At 41.5% G+C, this 18,130-nt stretch overlaps 1 protein-coding gene across 9 annotated transcripts in view; it reads left to right on the top strand.

Moving 5' to 3' along the window:
- The first annotated feature begins 1,305 nt into the window (after positions 1-1,305).
- Positions 1,306-18,130, top strand: part of tmem45a (transmembrane protein 45a) — a 114,944-nt gene continuing 98,119 nt past the window's right edge. For 5 of the 9 annotated variants that reach the window (XM_041211336.1, XM_041211335.1, XM_041211337.1 and 2 more), the window contains exon 1: positions 1,306-1,452. The gene's annotated coding sequence lies outside the window, so the exon portion shown is untranslated. Of the gene's footprint in view, positions 1,556-18,130 lie in introns of all 9 variants that reach the window. The other 4 variants (XM_041211333.1, XM_041211332.1, XM_041211341.1 and 1 more) reach the window with 3 other exon arrangements.

Raw genomic sequence — 18,130 nt, 5'->3', positions numbered from 1 at the left:
TGTTACATCTACTGGTTCCCTTTTATCTATCCTGCTTGTTACCTCCTCAAAGGATTCTAATAAATTTGTTAGGCATGATTTCCCCTTCATGAAGCCATGCTGACTCTGCTCTGCTATTACATTCTTTATAATAGACTCCAACATTTTCCCAATGACAGGTGTTAAGATATTGGCCCTATATTTATCTGTTTTTTGTCTCCCTCCCTTTTTGAATAAGGGTGTTACATTGGCAGTTCTCCAATCATCTGGGACTTCTCTAGAATCTAAGGATTCTTGGAAGATTACCACTAATGCATCCACTATCTCTGTAGCTACTCCCATTAATATCCTAGGAAGCATCCCATCAGGTCCAGGGGACTTATCAGCCTTTAGCTCAATTAATTTCCCTAGTACTTATTCTTTAGTGATTTATCACTAAATACAATAATTGTATTTATTCCCTGCCCCCTTTTGCCCCTTGATTATTTAATATCTTTAAAATGTTATTAGCATCTTCTACCATGAAGACTGAAGCAAAGTATTTATTCAACTCCTCTGCCATTTCCTGGTTCCCCATTATTATTTCCCCAGCCTCATTCTCTAAGGAGCCTACGTTCACTTTGGCCTCTCTCATCATTTTTATATTGCTAGTTTACCCTCAAAGTTTATTTTCTTCCTTTTTTTTGGTCATCTTTTGTTGGTTTTTAAAACTTTGCCAATCTTCTGGCTTAACACTAATCTTTGCTACATTGTATGTTGTTTCTTTCAATTTGATACTGTCCTTAACTTCCTTGGCTAACCATGGTTGGTTTATCCCTTCCTTGAATCCTTCTTCCTCGCTGGGATATATCTTTGTTGAGCGGCTTCCTGGCATAACAAAAAATCGAGATGCGTGAAGTTTCAGTGACAGAAGTACAATGCATTCAAGGACGATTATAGAATCAAAATGTATGGATTTCTGCTAAATCAAACCAATGAAAATTGACTGTTTTTGTCAACTAACTGAAATCTTAATCTTTGTCTCCATAAACAGTTTGGTGCTGCGAGCTGTACCCATTGCGAAGCTGACAAGAGTGAGGAAGATCTGACAAATTTTAAGGCTGCCACATCGACCCTCCAAAGCTTGTCGTGTCCGCAGTTACACTCTCTGCCCGGGAGGTGGCTGTGGGCGCCTGGAAACGTGAAGAAGATTGACAGCTCGGCTAACCATTCGTAGGTCGCAGATAATACCTCACGCCCGCGTGGTGATCAATAGGCGTTCGCAGTGGGTGGGGATAGCGGGCCTCTCTCCGCAACACCCCCCACCGCCCCCTCCCCCGCCATGCCCTCTCCCCGCCTTCCCCACCTCTTCACTCTGCCTCCTCCCGCCCGTCAGAATTTTTCACAACTGGATCGCTGCTGCCGCCGAGTTGGAGTTTAGCGGATTTGGACGACTTTTAAAACCCCCGCGGCTTCAAAACAAAAACGAAAAAGGTGATGAAAGTATGACATTTAGAACTTCTGGAGAAAGGACCTCTTCTGTTTGAAGGATTACGTTGAGTGGAGACTGCATGCAGCATCTTTAAAGTACTTTGGGGCAAGTCAATCAATATTTAAAATGATCAAAACTCTAAAGAGCTGAACTCCATCTGTTTGTTCCATTTGTACCTCCACTTTTTTTTTGGTGATGGAGCTTAGTAACAGTAAATGGGCTTTAATTACCCTAAAACGACACCCTTATTTGACTCATTGTCTGAACATGAAGCATCGGTGACTCAGATTCAATGTCGGGCGCAGATTTGTAAATAAATAGTTATTAATCTGCAATGTTACCCCATTAAAAATACATAGGGCCACCCGTCTTAACATATGGAAACAGTTAGTTGTCGGGGCTGCAAGCACTGTAGATGGGACCAGAGCAGTCCAGCCATAACAAAAGCAGAAAATATTCAGCAGGGCTGGCAGCATCTGTGAAGAGAGAGAGAGAGAGAGACGGAGTTAACGTTTTAGGTCGGTAACTTTTTATTTGCAGCTTGTCTAGCCAGAGTGTGTTTGTCTAAATAGCGCCAATGAAACAGTTTTGAGAGTTTGTCATCTTGTTTCAGAGGGTTTCAATCTTAGTTATTTGTCTGGATGCAGCAGAGTGGATTAAAAAAGGCATTTTTCAGTTAGATTTTAAAAATATCTATGGTTTTTATTTTGTTTACTTCCATCTTTTTCATTATTCAATCATCAGTTAGGAAATGGGTGACTGTGAACAATGTCCTTTCTGTCTGAGGACCCTTGATGTCAATCCCACATTGCCTTTTTCTAGTTTGAACATATGTCCCATTTATTCTTCTCCACCGTTTAGTGTAGTATTTCTGATTAACCTTTCTATGCCAATTAATATTTTTCTATAAGATCACATTTCAGGCGCTTCTTTTCCAGATCGAAATGCCCAGCTCCCTCTTTCCTCTTAGCTCATAATCCTGATATATATCCAATTCTGCAGTATATAGTACTCGACAAAGATGTACTTAAGTAGCGTTGGACTGATGGCATTTATTACTCCCCCTGACCCCTTGGACTGATGGCATTTATTACTCCCCCTGACCCAAACACACAAATTTATCCCGTGTAGCATTAGGCCTGAAAGGTTGGTGAAGGACTGGATTTAATTTTTTTTTAATTGCAGAATTGTACTAAAACAAAAGTTCCTCTTTCTAGTAGAATGTTCACTTGGACAAACCTGATTGATGCAGCTTTGGGTCTGAGTGGGATCTTAACAGTGCAAGCAGATTTGGAATAGTTTGGATGGAATTGTTAAGTTTTTTTTAAAAAAAATCACTTTTATGTAGAATCAAGGGTCATTAACTTCTGTATTTTTAACTAAGGTAACAAAACATCCAGTGGCACATTCTGCTACATGTCACCAATTCTTTCAAAAGCAGCCAGTTATGTTAAGCATTTCTGGACCAGAAATCTGGAGTTCAGAAAATATGTTTTATCAGTTTCAAAGAGCATTTCATTACAAAAAATGCTTGCGTGAAGTTTTTAAAATAAAATATAGTTTAATAAAATATAGGGAATACACTGCCTGAGGGTGGTAGAAGCAGATTCAATTGTGGCTTTCAAAAGGGAATTGGATGAGCACTTGAAAGGAAAACATTTGCAGGGTTATGCGACAAGTGTGGCATAGGAAGTGGAAATAGTTAAGTTGCTCTTTCAGAGAGCTGTCATGGACTCAACTAACTAAATGGCCTCATTCCATGCTGTAACCATTCTGACTACTCACCAAATCTGTACAAACATATCTGGATGAAGTTTCAGTCTTGTGAAAATTCTAAATAATTTTTCATTTAAAAGAAATGCATTTATCAAACTCTGATTGGTATATTAACACTATTACTTGTGAGGCATGCGAGGCGAGGATCCAGGTTTCATCTATTCTCAGTTGGGACACTGTTACAATTGACTTAATACCCCTGGCTTAAGAAAAAGAAAATCAATTATGGTTCCTGATCTTGCCAGAAGTGTGTGGACATGGGCGAGGACATGATCAAACTCAGTGGAGTGCCCACAATTGAATACTGTGCTGACGTGCATTGTCAATGTTCACATGTGAAAGAATGACTCCTTGAGCAAGAAGCTGGCTGGCATCTGATATGCATGGAACTATGCAAATTTAAAGAGAAAATAATTGTCAGGAGACATATGTTCGACAAAATCAAGGTGATTATGTACACTGTCATTTCACCTGTGGTCTTGGCTGTCAAAGATTGAATGGTTGGTTTGATGGCTCAGCGGGTTAATATTCCTGATATTTGGATCGTGAAAGTCACAGATTTGATCCTTGAACAATGATATTGGATATTTCATATTGTCATGAGACATGTGGAGTTGAGGTTACAATCAGGTCAGCCATGATGTTGTAGAATGGCGGAGTGGGCTCAAGGAGCCGATTGTCTGCTCCTGCTCCTAATTTGTATGTCTGCTCCTGCTCCTAATTTGTATGTTCGTATGTTCAGGTTGTCATATGATTGTAAATTCGCCAACCCTATGCCAGTTGGGAGCATGGAAAGGGCTAAGACACTAGAGTACTTATTTTCTAATCATCAACCATGAGAGCATGGGATTGATGAATTGAGCCTATAATGATGTTTGTTTCAGGAAATAGACTTTTGTACTGACTACTTGTTACAATTTTTTATGTGAAGTTTTTCAATTATTTAGTTTCTTACTTAATACATCTAAGAAGTTCCATAAATTGACCGTTGAAGACGGTCCCACCTTTAGTAAATGCAAATATTGTCTAAGCAGATATTTGACAAAATTCTGCTAATAATCAAATTATTACCAAGTGAAGTTCCACAGTATGCCCAATGCTATTAGATAGGTAATAAACATTTTTTAAAAATTGTTTTAAATCTGTCAGTCTCAGTTTATTACGTGAAAAGAGATTTCATTTTTTCTTTTAAAAAATGTTTCCCACCAAGTTTCCTTCACCCCTTTCAATTTCAGAAAATGTTGCTTCTCACTGGTATATGGTTCTGCAGGTTTCGGTTGTCCTCTGGTAGCTTGCCTGGACTATTCATGTGTAAGATTTGACAATGCGATTCATTTGGCATAAAAACAAAAAAACTGCGGATGCTGGAAATCCAAAACAAAAACAGAATTACCTGGAAAAACCCTTCATGAGGACTCGAAACGTCAACTCTTTTCTTCTCCGCCGATGCTGCCAGACCTGCTGAGTTTTTCCAGGTAATTCTGTTTTTGTTTTCGATTCATTTGGCATTTTGCCCATGAGGAAATTGGATCAATATAAGTCTTGACCCTGTGCTTACTCAATGTTCCCACAAAGAGTTTCCAATAGAGGCCACTACGTAATAGTCAAGTGCAGGAACACTGACAAATGTTGTTTTGCCCTCTTTAAAGTAATGTGTTTGGGGCAGATTGTAGTTCATCAACTATTGCCCCAGCTTAGAAAAAGCAATTCAATAAAATTTGGATGTCAAATCTGGGACCTTCTAGTAGATACAGCATCGTGCCAAATTTTATCCATAGGATCAATGGATGAACCAACTCTATTTTTCTTTCATTCTTTCCTTCTTTGCCCCGAGTACTCCCTTTGCAGATGAAGTGCCATATCTCAATTCACTGCCTGATTTAAAGACCAAGTTTAGAATGGTAACTCAATGTGTGGTATAGTGAGCGTTGATCCCTGTCCTAAGGAGAATTGCTTGTTTGGCTTTAATAAATTGCATCCTGAATTTTACTTGGTGGTTTTAATTCTAGTTGACTGATCTGATTTTTGTTTGGCACAACCTGATTCATTCTCATTGGAATTCTGAGTGGCACCTGTGAATAATCATATCCTTACCTCAGCTGATTAATCCTGTTCTTCACAGGCACAACAGCAAAGAGAAACATTTAAAAAAATGCTGGTCTTAAAAGTAACACTTGACATCTGGCTCACAACTAAAGCTGTGGGAAAAGAATCCTTTTTCAGTCTGTAGGCTCTTTCGAGGGCAGTAACCTAAGCCAAGTAATCAAACATTTATTTCCGTTGTTTCCAGTTTTCTACATGTTTTATCTCTTCTTTGCTGAAGTAACTGAAGTTGGTTTCATGTATGGTGACAACCACTCAGGATTTTTCCAAGTGATCGTCAATCATGTGCATAAGAAGAAGAACAAGTATTTATAAAGTAACTTTCGCATCCTCAATGCTCGAAGAACTTGATCAATTGGTCAATTAATTTCTTTTGAATTCTATTCACTGATATGTGGGAAAATATGGGAGCCAATTGTTTTATAAACAGCAATCAGATCAATAACCAGTAATTGTAGACTGTGGCATATGTGTCGACCTTTGAAGCCTTGGAAAATCTTCTAAAAATGGGTGTCAATTTATAAGCTGAGCATAAAATGTGAACTGTTGGTGTTGGTGTAGTTGATTGCCATTTTGAAATGTGAAAGAAACTTAACACTGGTAATTTAAATTAAAGCAATGTGACACTGTTGTAAAGGTGGCTGAGTTACTATTGATGATAGAGTTGATATGCAGACACTTCTTGGGTGGAAACATTAAGTTTATTTACAATATACTCAGCAGCAACTACATGTGTGCTTTGTACTCTAACTCTACCTCTACACTGACTGCTGAGGTAGCCCATGCTACTCTCCTATTGGTTACTACAAATCATGTGATCTTCCTTAATAAGTATTATTCTTAAAGGTACATTTCACACTAAATAAAACCATAATTACTACATTCCTCCCCCTTTAACAGGGCGTTACATATATTTACAAGTACATATTTTTCAAGACAACATAATATTTACACTGGGTAAGGAATTTATAAGTTCAGTCTTTCAGATGGTTTCCTGGTATGTGTGGAATGTTGTAGCTCCACAACGTCAGATTCTTTGTCATGAACCTCCTTTTCTGGAGTTGCCTGAATATCAGGTGCTTTGATGGGCACTTGCAGTTCTGTATCCTCAACTCTTAGAGGAACATCAGGCATGTCAGTCCTGGGTTGAGTATCTTCAACAGAGAACGCAGACGCGGTCATGATCACTGGTGGAACCAAATCTTGGTGATTTGTCTCTCTCTTCCTTAAATGGTCCACATGTTTATGGATGATCCTGCCTTCCACCTCCACGTGGTAAGATAGAGTTTCAGTCACCGCACTTATTTCACCCAGTAACCAGTTTGGTCCTTCCCCAAGATTCTTCTTGCATACTGGCTCTCACAAGGCAAATTTCCTCTCACGATTATGCCAGTCGTGTCTAGTTTTCTGGCTTCCCTGACTCCTTTCCACCTTCCCCTCTAAATGAAACCCAATCTTGTCCTGAGACAGCGTTTCAATAATAACTCCGCAGGTGTGACACTTGTTGTTCTGTGAGGGATAGTCCCCTAATGAACAAGAAAGCATGCTAAGTTGGTTGCCAAGGAATCGCCGCTTAGCTTTCTCATATCTGCCTTGAACGTTTGAACCACCCTATCAGCTAGTCCGTTTGAGGAAGGGTGGTACGGTGCAGTTTTTACATGAGTGATACCATTGAGGCTGATGAATCGTTGAGACTCAGTACTCGTAAATGCTGTGCCGTTGTCAGAAATGGCCACTCCAGGTAGTCCGTGAATGGCAAAACTTTGACATAGATTTTCGATTGTAGCGGCCAACGTTGGTGACTTCACCTCATATACATCCAACCATTTTGAATGGCCGTCGACAATGAACGGAAACATCAAAAGCACCAACTTTGTAACCGCACTCGGGGTTAACCTGGCCACTCCCATGGGTGCAATGGAACTGTTGCTGGCAACTTTTGCAGTTGTTGACATTGCGTATAGTGCTTTACTAAACTCCATTTCACCATTCATCCCAGGCCACCCATAGATAGCTGCATGCTATGGCCTTCATTTGGAAAATTCCTGGATGGGCATTGGGTAGTTCAATTGAAAGTGGCCCCCTTCCCTTTGGAGGAACTATCACTTGTGCTCCCCACAATAAGATGCTATCCTGACTGGTTACTTCATGTCTTCTGTTGAAGTACGGTTTCATTTCATCAGATACTAACCATGCAGCACTTGTTCTTGTACTTGAGATAAGACGGGATTACCGACTTGTCCAGTCTCTGATCTGTCAAGCAAAGAATCGAAGAAATTTAACAGTAAAACAAGTTCCTGTGGAACTGGGACGTGTTCATCATTTTCTTATAAAGGCAAACAACTAAGGACATTGGCATTTGCGATTTGATTTCCAGGCCTATGTACAAAAATGTATTCGTATGCTGCCAGAATGAAAGCCCTATTAGTATTTCTGTATCTTCTTTCTATGCACCTTCTTCTTTCGAGTGCAGACTTTAATCTGGGCCTTCTTTTTGACTTCACTAATGGCCAGACGTCTGTCAGATACACGCTCAACTTGTCTGAGCTCAGTAGCTGAGTCTCCCAAAATTTTGTTATCTGTCTGCTTCTTGGAAAATTCTGTGACTTTTGCTTCCAAAGTTTGTTTGGCTTCATTTAGTTGATTCTTCAGCTCTTCCATCTCTTTTTTTTTATTTGTTTGCTGCCTCCTGAAAAATTGAGCATTGTTGTGTTTTCTCTGCCAACTCTTCAGTTTGTTTCGAGAAGTGCTGAATTCTTTCTGTTTCTCTTCATACTTTTCCAGAGGTACAAACTTTGGTCTGAGGTAATCTTATAGTATGTGAAGGTCTTTCAGTGGTTTTCTTTTTTCCTGCACAGGTTGCTCACCTTGTCTCGAACTCTGTCATCAAGCAGGGTTTCTTAGAGCTTTTTCTGCTGTTCTTCCAGGTTTTTGCATAAGGCAGTCTGCAGGTTGTTGATTCCATACACACTCCTTTTTCAGAGCAGGAACACTTCCAGCTTCCTTTTGGAATCTCAGTGGCCAATCAAAGTTGATTTCCATTAGCCAATTTTGCCCTAGAATGCTAGGTCCTCTGCTCTAACATTGGTAGCTTTGCTGATTGGCTTCCATAATGGACAGTTGCTCTGCTTATGTCTTTTACTTCAATGTCTTCATCCGTATATGTTTTGAGCTTGGCAGCTGTTTCTTCTAAACTTAATGGATGTTCACCATTAGTCAGATATCTGAAGGTATGTTCCCCAATTACTGTAGTGGAAGCTCCAGTGTCCACTTCCATTTTAGCAGGTTTGCCATTTACTTTCACTGTGACAAGTATTTGTTCTGTCTTTTCAACTTTCAGATTAAACAATGAGTAAATGTCTGAATTTGTTGTTTCAGGCTCTTCTATATTGTAGATTTCATTGGGCTTCTTCTTTTATTTACAAGCCTGCTTGAATCTTTCCTTGCGTTGCATCATCATATGTCCATTTCTGTGATAATAGTAGCATTTGATTTTTTTAAACGGCCAATTGCTAAAAGACTGATTGTTTCCACCTCTGTTAAAATTATTCTTTGGTCTCCATACTAAGTTATTTTTCTTTATTCTTCAGTTAGTGGGGGCTGTTTCCCACTTCTCGGCAGAGTCTTGCATCTTTGCGCCCTTTTTGGCTGGGGTATCTTGCCCGATGTGGAAGATGGCACCATTACTTTTGAATCTCTTACTACACTTTCTATGACCAGTGCTATCTCCAGCACCTTCTTGAAATCCAGATTCACTTCTGACAATAATATTCTCTGAATAGCATCCTCACTCACACCACACACTAAATGACCTCTGCGCATGTTGTTTAGAGCCATACTAAACTCTCAATGTTCCGTTAGCTGCTTCAGATTTGCCATGTAGCATGCAATTGTCTCACCAGGGGCTCTATTTTATGAATTAAACCTGAACCTCTGAATTGTGACTGAGGGCTTGGGTTGAAGGTGACCCTTCAAGAGGTCCACCAATTCATCGAAATTTTTCAAACCTAGGGCAATGGGCGCTGTCAAATTACGAATCTAACTGTAGATTTTGCTCCCACAAGTACTCAACAGGATTGCTCGCCTCTTCTCTTTCCCCGTAATCTTGTTTGCTTGAAAAAAGAACATGAGACATTCTAAGACTAATCATCTGTGGCTAGTTAAAAAGGATCAATTCTCCCAAACTGTGGCATTTTGAGAGAGGATAACTTCTTCAATTCTAACGGAGCTTGCTATTTACAATCGCTGGGCAAGGTGCAGTGCCGATTTCTTTCTAACTTAATTTCTTCTGTTCAATCCTGTTTTATCCTTATTGCCAATTTGTTGTAAGGGTGACTGAGTTGCTACTATTGATGTTAATATTGATCTGCAGACACTTCTTGGGTAGAAACATTAAGCTTATTTACAGTATACTCAGCAGCAACGACACATGTGCTTTCCACTCCAACTCTACCTCTACACTGACTGCTGAGGTAGCCTGCACCATTCTCCTACAGATCATGTGATCTTCTTAACCAATATTATTCTTCAAGGTACATTACACACTAAATAAAACCATAATTATTACAGACATATTTTATTGAATGAATTAATTCTACAAGGATACCTTTAACCACAATCAAAACTATTTTAAAAATGTCAAATTCATTGTCTTCGGCATCTGACATGAATAGTCCATCAAATTCATTCTGAGACACTTTGGCAATGGCATCATCATAAGGATCTCACTCTGGTTCAGATTTGGCATTTTTGGTTTCATAATCATCCCTCCACAAGAAATCATCTGCTCCATCCATTGAATTGGATTTTCCACAGTATTTGAATGACCTGATGGCAGTTTGTGCATTAATAACATCCCACAATTTGATGACAAAACCACACAAAAATACCAAGTGGGGCAGCAGCATACTTCCACTCTTTGCAAAGGTTTTTTACTCTGTCAACCATCTGCCTATTCCACCCGGCGTGAACTTGATTCTTGAATGGCATGTTGAGGCACACGTTCAGAGGTTAAAATATGGAAGTTCGCCCCCCCCCCCCCCCGCCCCACCACTGGTATAACTGCAATTTGTATGTTCTTTCTTTGCAGATGTCTCTTGGACTCATTGGTTATATGGAATATGAGCATGTCCCACACTAATAAGCTGCATTCTTTTAGTAGGCCGCCAGGATGCCTATTCCAGACGTCATAACTTCACTCCATCATCATCCATCCAATTACTGTCCTACAGGGAACTTGATTTTCCGCACGGTTTTACGTTTTAAAATTACCATAGGCTTTAATTTGATTCTGTCGGTCATGCAGGCTAGTACAACCATGAATCTTGTCTTCTCAAGTCCCCTGGTTTTCACTGGAACTGTTTTCAAACCTTTCCACTCCACAGTTCAGTTGCAAGGCATATCAAAATTCATGGACATTTCATCCATGTTGCCAATGTGACCTAATGGGTCCTTGCCACTGTCTGATGATGAATCACTGGAAACTAGCAATTTTGGCATCCTTTCTGCTCCACAGTTCAGCTGCTCGGCCTATCAAAATTTGTGGCCATTTCTTCCATGTTCTTGACATGATGTGTACTTTTTTTTCCAGCTGTCTGATGATGAACCATTGGAAACTTGTAATTTTGGCATCAAGATCTTTTGATAGTCGCTGAGCAATCTTGGTCTTCCGCCACAACACTAGATGCTTTCATTCCATAAAGCAGCTACACCTGCAGCTATTGCTCTGAAATCGTTACCAGACTCATGGTTTGATTTAGCCCACTTAAGTGTGTATGTGTGAATTGAATTTCTGGTAATGATGTAGCCATTCTCATGATTTTTGAGGGCCCATTCCAATATCTGGTTCTCAAGATCAGGTTAGTAGCTGGCCCCTGTTCACATGGTGCTTTTGGTCTTGAGTATCTTGTTCAGGGCACATTCCGCCTTCTATTCTTGCACCAGATTTTCACTAACACTGAACTCGCTTGGTGCAGCCCAGTTATTTGATGAGTTAGCAAATGTTACGGCTTTTAGCTTGGAACCAGCTTCTTTTTGCTGGAGGACTCACTAGTGTTCATCAATCACCACACATAGTCTGCTCTGTGCGGATGTGTCGTAAACTTCCACGCATCTTTTTGGCAACACGGCCCATGTTGTCTGCTTGATCCCAAACTCTGATTTATAAGATGAGCAAACATGCATTTCTGAGGTGAAAAATTGAGGCCGACTTCTAATGCGAGTATAGCATTTTTTAGCAGAAAAGGGGATTGACTTACATGCCAAAAAGAGACCAAAACATGATTTTTAGCACTGAAAAAATTTGAGTCATCTTATCCGCCTTATACGACTTATACGCCATGATCTATGGTAATTTGTGTTGGCGATATTGTTTGAATGACAAATGTTGGTCAGAAAATTATCAGAATTCTCTTCCTCGTCTTTGAATAATGTCACGGTATCTTTTATGTCCATCTGAATAAGTAGTTAGGCCACATCAAAGAGTTGGCATCCCAAACAATGCAGATGTCCCTCTGTACTACACTAAGTGCCAGCCTCAATTAGCTGCTGAAATCCTGGAGCTGGCTTTGAATTCCACAACTTTCTGATTGAAGAGGTGAGAATGCTACCACTGAACCAATCTAGAACATGCCCACAGGCTATTGGACTGTGGAAGGCGTTATTGTTAAGATCAATCCTGCTCCCATCCAACATCTAGACACAAGTATCCAGCAATAAGTGCCATGGTACAATCAGGAGCTGGAGTCCCTTCTTACAGTCACATTGATGAATCATTGTTTGAAGCATAGTCATTGTTGTTAGGTAGAAAAGGTGTCGCAATCAATTGATGCATAACAAGGCCACACAAGGGGCACATAAGATAAATGGCTAGTTAATCTGCAGTTGTTGGTGTTAGTTGAAACAATGTTGGCTGGTTATCAAATAACCATCAGAAAAAAAGAGTATCAGTGCTCAGTCCATTAAATAAATAATTCTAGTCATAACTCTTATCAGTGTCCTGTGGGTTAATTGAATGGGAAAATCCTGCTTGTACAATGCTCTCACTTATTGAAGCTGCTTTTTGCTGGCTTGTGTAAAACACTATATCAGATGTTATTTTTATTTTATTGATCCTGCATTTAGATTTCTTAATCTAGAAGTAGTAATTAGTGGAAAGTTTGGATTTTAAAATTCTATAGATTGTAGGTGGAAGTCTAGACTCGAGGGAGTTACAAGCAATTAGACTTTCTGGCCTTAAAAAATACAGGCCATCTTAGTCACAGTTCCATTTAGGAACTGAATAATTGTGCATTAAGTAGCATAACACCACTGTTGTTCTAAACCAGAGTGTAATCCTGATTCTCCTGCCTGAGTAGTGTCATTGGAAATATATGTATTCTTCAAACATATGTTGTCACAAGTTCTGTATGACATTTTAAAAATAAAATTAGTACTTAAATAGGAGAAGGGAAAGCTGCCAGTATCACAGAAACTCCCATACTGGAGAACAATCTCTAAATGACTTCTGGATGTAACTAGAAGCAATTAATTAATCTCAAAGGAAAAAGGACATTCTTATTGGGTGGAATCATCCCAGATTTGCACTAAATACAGTAGTGGGCGGGAAAAAGAACGTTTTACCCGCTGATCACAAAGGCGGCTTTTCACACTGTATCATCCCAATCCCGCCTCATTAATCATGCATTTCCAGGAAACACAGCGGCAGCAGTGTGTGCCAACTCCAAGATGTACTGCAGGAATTCACCAAGGCTCCTTAGACAGCACCTGCCAAACCCACGTCCAGTAGGACAAGGGCAGCAGATAGATGGGAACACCACCACTTGGAAGTTCCCCTCCAAGTCACTCACCATTCTGATTTTAAAATATATTGACATTCCTTCACTGTCGCTGGGTCAAAATCCTGAAACTCCCCCTCACCCCCCCCAACAGCACTTTGGTATACCTACACCAGATGGACTGCAGCAGTTCAAAATGGTAGCTCCACCTTCTCAAGGGCAACTAGGGATGGGCAATAAATGCCAGCAAAGCCCACATTCCGTGAATGAATAAAAAAAACATGCCATTTCGATGGCGGGCAGGCTGTCATTTGCTTTCATCTCTTCCTCACACCAGGTGACATATTTAAAGTAAAGCCACGCGCATGCTTCTCAGTGCTTCCAGCCCAGGACTGCTGCACAGATGTGGCCCTGAAAGGCAAGAAGACTGCAGCCCCCTGATTCAGTGACATGTTCCTGGAGCACCTTATGGATGCTGTGGATGCCTGCTGTGATGGCCCCCACCTCAGCTCTAGCTGCAGGAGGTCCAGCAATCTCACCACTTGGCTTGGTAGACAATGGCAGTGGTGATCAGTGCCAATGCTGCACAGAAGAGGTTGGCCATCCAATGCAGGAAGAGGATGATTGCATCCATGACGCCAAGGTAAGGCAACCATCACACACTCAAGCCCATCACACATTCACTGGCATCTCACTCACTGCCAGCTCAAGGGACATCACCACTCACTCTCTCACACACACCCTCACATCTCCATCTGGCCTCATCTCCTCTGGAGACTGCTTCCTCAGCCCTCGCCATCTTGAGGCCATTTGCTCAGATAAACTTGTGCCCCCACACACACCCTGGGATATCCCCCCTTACCCAGTACAGCTTTTGCCCTGCAGCCTCTTTCCTTGCCTGAGAATACTTCTCCCCCTTCTCCAAGCAATCCCTAGCCCTGTGGCCGATGAAAAGCCACCCTCGCTTTATGGCTGGCCTGGTAGGTAGAGACCTGCCCATGAGCCCCCCTCAAATTAATGTGTTGGTATCTGCGAAGCCTGGTGCTTATGACCATGAGTGCTGCCCAAAGCAAGGTAGGCAAACAAACCTCGAAGTCCTGAACGAAGTGCAGCCCGCCAGGTACACGTTGCTTATGTGCAAATGTGGAACACGTCGACTTTGTGTTCGGATGATCCAGCATGGGGGGATGATTCTGGTGAGCTGAGCTTTTATAATATGCAGATGTATTATAATGAAGTTCCCGACGTTCGACAGCGGGAAATGAGGCCCGCCATTGACAGCGGAGCAGATGACTGCAAACTGGTTTCACAACATCATGAAACTGATTTTTGGCCTTCTCGCCTTTTTGTCCGCTCATGCCGCCAAACACATCCACTGCCAACGGGAGTGAACGTTTCCGCCCATAGCCTCTTTCACATCTTCAGGACGTCTTAAATCCCATTATTGCTAGTAAAGTTCTTTGAAATGTAATCATTGTTGTTTTGTGCTGAAATGTGGCAGCTAGTTTATGCACATTAAAATACAGAATGGTATTCTGACCCAACGTTATTTCCTTCACCAGGTCTAGTAAAGTAGATTAACTAGTGATTATCTCATTACCCTTTGTGAGACTTTTATGCCTCCTAAAAAGTTTACCCACTGAGTGGTGACTGCTTTCAAAACTAATGTTTGGAATATTTCTGAGAATGTGATGGACCTTGAGGGATGCAACTTCTTTCCTGTCTGTGGAAGATCTTGTTTGAATTCTAGAAAAGTGATGATAAACATTTGGAAAACGTACCCAGAAATGTCCCTAGAATTCTTTTTGCAATAACTTTGTGGGCAAAGCACGTGGTTTCTGGAATGCAATAGTGCAAGCTCATGAACAGTATAATGGCCCTGTTGAGGTATTCATAGCAGTTGATCTCAATTAGAATGTAAGCATGACAATCCATTTTGATGAGGAATGTAATGACCTTTTGACACTTGACACAGATCTCTATCCAGTGACACTAATAGAAGTGCAGGTGTATTGCCTCATTAATAGTAGTCCTTCCATCACAAAGTCAGAAATGGAGCTATTTGCTGATAGTGTTCAGCCTCATTCACAGCTTCTCTCATGATATATGCTATTACACATATTTGGGCAGATAAGTCACAGGTGAAAGTCACGTCGCATAAAGTGCCAGGTTTTGACAGGTGAATAAAAAAAAACTCTAAGTACCTTACCCCATCGTTGAATGGCACGAGCTTTGATGATCCCCTCACCTGCAACATCTCAGGACTGCCTTTGACCAAAAGCTTAACTGGACTAGCCACATTAGCAACATGGCTAACAGCACAGGCAAAAGGTTGGATATGTTGTAACAAGCAGCTCACCTGACTTTCTAAAGCATTTTGATCATCTACAAGACTGGAGTTAGAAACCTGCAGAATTACCACCATTTACCTAGACAGAAGAATCTTTACATAATTCAAGCAGTTTGCTTGATTAGTGACTCTGCTATTGGACTGAATATCCACTTCCTCCGCCATGACTATACTGTAGCTGCAGTATGTACTAACCATATAATAAATTGCAGAAACTTGCACACTTAATTCAGTAGTTCAATGAAGAGTGCAGGAGGGCATGCTGGGAGAAGCACCAGGTATACCTAAAAATGGGTGTCAGCCTGGTGAAACTACAACAAGAGACTGATTGTGTGCCAAACAGCATAAGCAGCAAGTGCTAGACAGAGGTAAGCAATTCCACAACCAACGGATCAAATCAAAGCTCTGAAGTCCTGCCACAGCCAGTCACGAATGGCAGTGGACAGTTAAACAACTCACTAAAAGAGGAGTCTCCACAGATATCCCCATCCTCAATGATGGGGGAGCCCAGCACATCAGTGCAAAAGATAAGACTGAAGTACTTGCAATAATCTTCAGCCAAAATGCCAAGTGGATGACTTATCTTGGCCTCCTCCGGAGGTCCCTAGCATCACAGATGCCAGTCTTCAGCCAATTGAATTCACTCCACGTGATATCAAGAAACAGCTGAAGGCACTGCATACTGAAAAGGCTATGGGTCCTGACAATATTCCAACAATTACACTGAAGACTTATGCTCCAGAACTTCTGCACCCCTAGCCAAGCTGTTCCAGTACAGCTACAACACTGGCATCTACCCGGCAATGTGGAAAATTGTCCAGGTATGTCCTGTACACAAAAAGCAGGACAAATCCAACCTGGCCAATTATTGTCCCACCAGTCCACTTTCAATCACTAGTAAAGTGATGGAAGGGGTCATCAAAAGTGCTATCAAGTGGCACGCACTTAGCAATAACCTGTTCACCGATGCTTAGTTTGGGATCTGCCAGGGCCTCTCAGCTCCTGACCTCATTACAGCCTTGGTTCAAACATAGGCAGAAGAGCTAAACTCCAGAGGTGAGGTGAGAATGATAGCCTTTGACGTCAAGACAGCATTTGACCGAGTATGGCATCAAGGAGCCCTAGCAAAACTGGAGTTGATGGGAATCTCCACTGGTTGGAGTCATATCTATCACAAAGGAAGTTGGTTGTGGTTGTTGGAGGCTAATCATTTCAGTCCCAGGACATCGCTGCAGGAGTCCCATAGGGTAGTTTCCTAGGCCCAACCATATTCAGCTGCTTCATCAATGACCTTTCTTCCATCATAAGGTCAGAAGTGGGGATGTTCGCAGATGGTTGCACAATGTTCAGCACCATTCAAGACTCCTCAGATACTGAAGCAGTCCATGTCCAAATGCAGCAAGACCTGGACAATATCCAGGCTTGGGCTGACAAGTGGCAAGTAACATTTGTGCCACACAAGTGAGAGGCAATGACCGTCTCCAACAAGAGAGAATCTAACTGCTGCCCCTTGACATTCAATGGCATTACCATTGCTGAATCCTCCACTATCCTGGGGGCTAGCATTGACCAGAAACTGAACTAGACTAGCCATATAAATACTGTGGCTGCAAAAGCAGGTCAGAGGCTAGGAATTCTACAGTGAGTAGACTTTCCTCATGTCTTGACTCCCCAAAGCCATCTACAAGGCACAAGTCAGGAGTGTGATGGAATACTCTCCGCTTGCCTGGATGAGTGCAGCTCCAACAACATTCAAGAAACTTGACACAATCCAGGACAAAGCAGGCCGCTTGATTGGCACCACATCCACAAACATTCACTCCCTCCACCATCAACGCACAGTGGCAGCATTGTGTACCATCTACAAGATGCACTGCAAGAACTCACCAAGGGTCCTTAAACAGCAACTTCCAAACCCATGACTGCTACCATCTAGAAGGACAAGGGCAGCATATACATGGGAACACCATTGCCTGGAAGTTCTCCTCCAAGTCACTCCCCATCCTGACTTGGAAATATATCACCGTTCCTTTACTGTCGCTGGGTCAAAATCCTGGAACTCCCTCCCTAACACTGTGGGTGTACCTACACCACATGGACTGCAGTGGTTCAAGAAGGTAGCTCACCACCACCTTCTCAAGGGCAGTTAGGGATGGGCAATAAAAGCTGGCCTAGCCAGCGAAGCTCTTGGAAGAAGAGTCATATTGGACTCAGCGTTAACTTTGTTTCTCTCTCCACATATGTTGCCAGATCTGCTGAGTTTGTCCAGCACTTTCTGTTTTTATTTCAGATCCCTAGCACCCGCAGTAATTTGCTCTGTATTCATGTACTTGTATGTATTTGTGTGTGTGTGTGCGTGTGTGTGTGCGTGTGTGAGTGTGTGATATATCACTCGCATATCTTTCCTTAGAACAGTTGAAAGTTACACGTTTCAACTGGAGGAACAGCTGGCGAGAATTTCATGTTAACATTTCACAAGCCAGCATCGTGACTAAAATGAATAAGTCAGGTGATACTTCTTCACAGAAGCTCCACTTCTGACTTTGTGATGAAGGGACTGCCATTAATGCAACAACACACCTGCACTTCTGTTGGTGTCACTGTATAGAGATCTGTGCCAAATGTCAAAATGTCATTATATTTCTCATGCTTGAATTCTAATTGAGATCAACTGTT

The sequence above is a fragment of the Carcharodon carcharias genome, chromosome 18 (assembly GCF_017639515.1).
Source record: "Carcharodon carcharias isolate sCarCar2 chromosome 18, sCarCar2.pri, whole genome shotgun sequence".
Taxonomy (NCBI): Eukaryota; Metazoa; Chordata; class Chondrichthyes; order Lamniformes; family Lamnidae; genus Carcharodon; species Carcharodon carcharias.
This window is presented reverse-complemented; position numbering and strand designations above follow the sequence as displayed.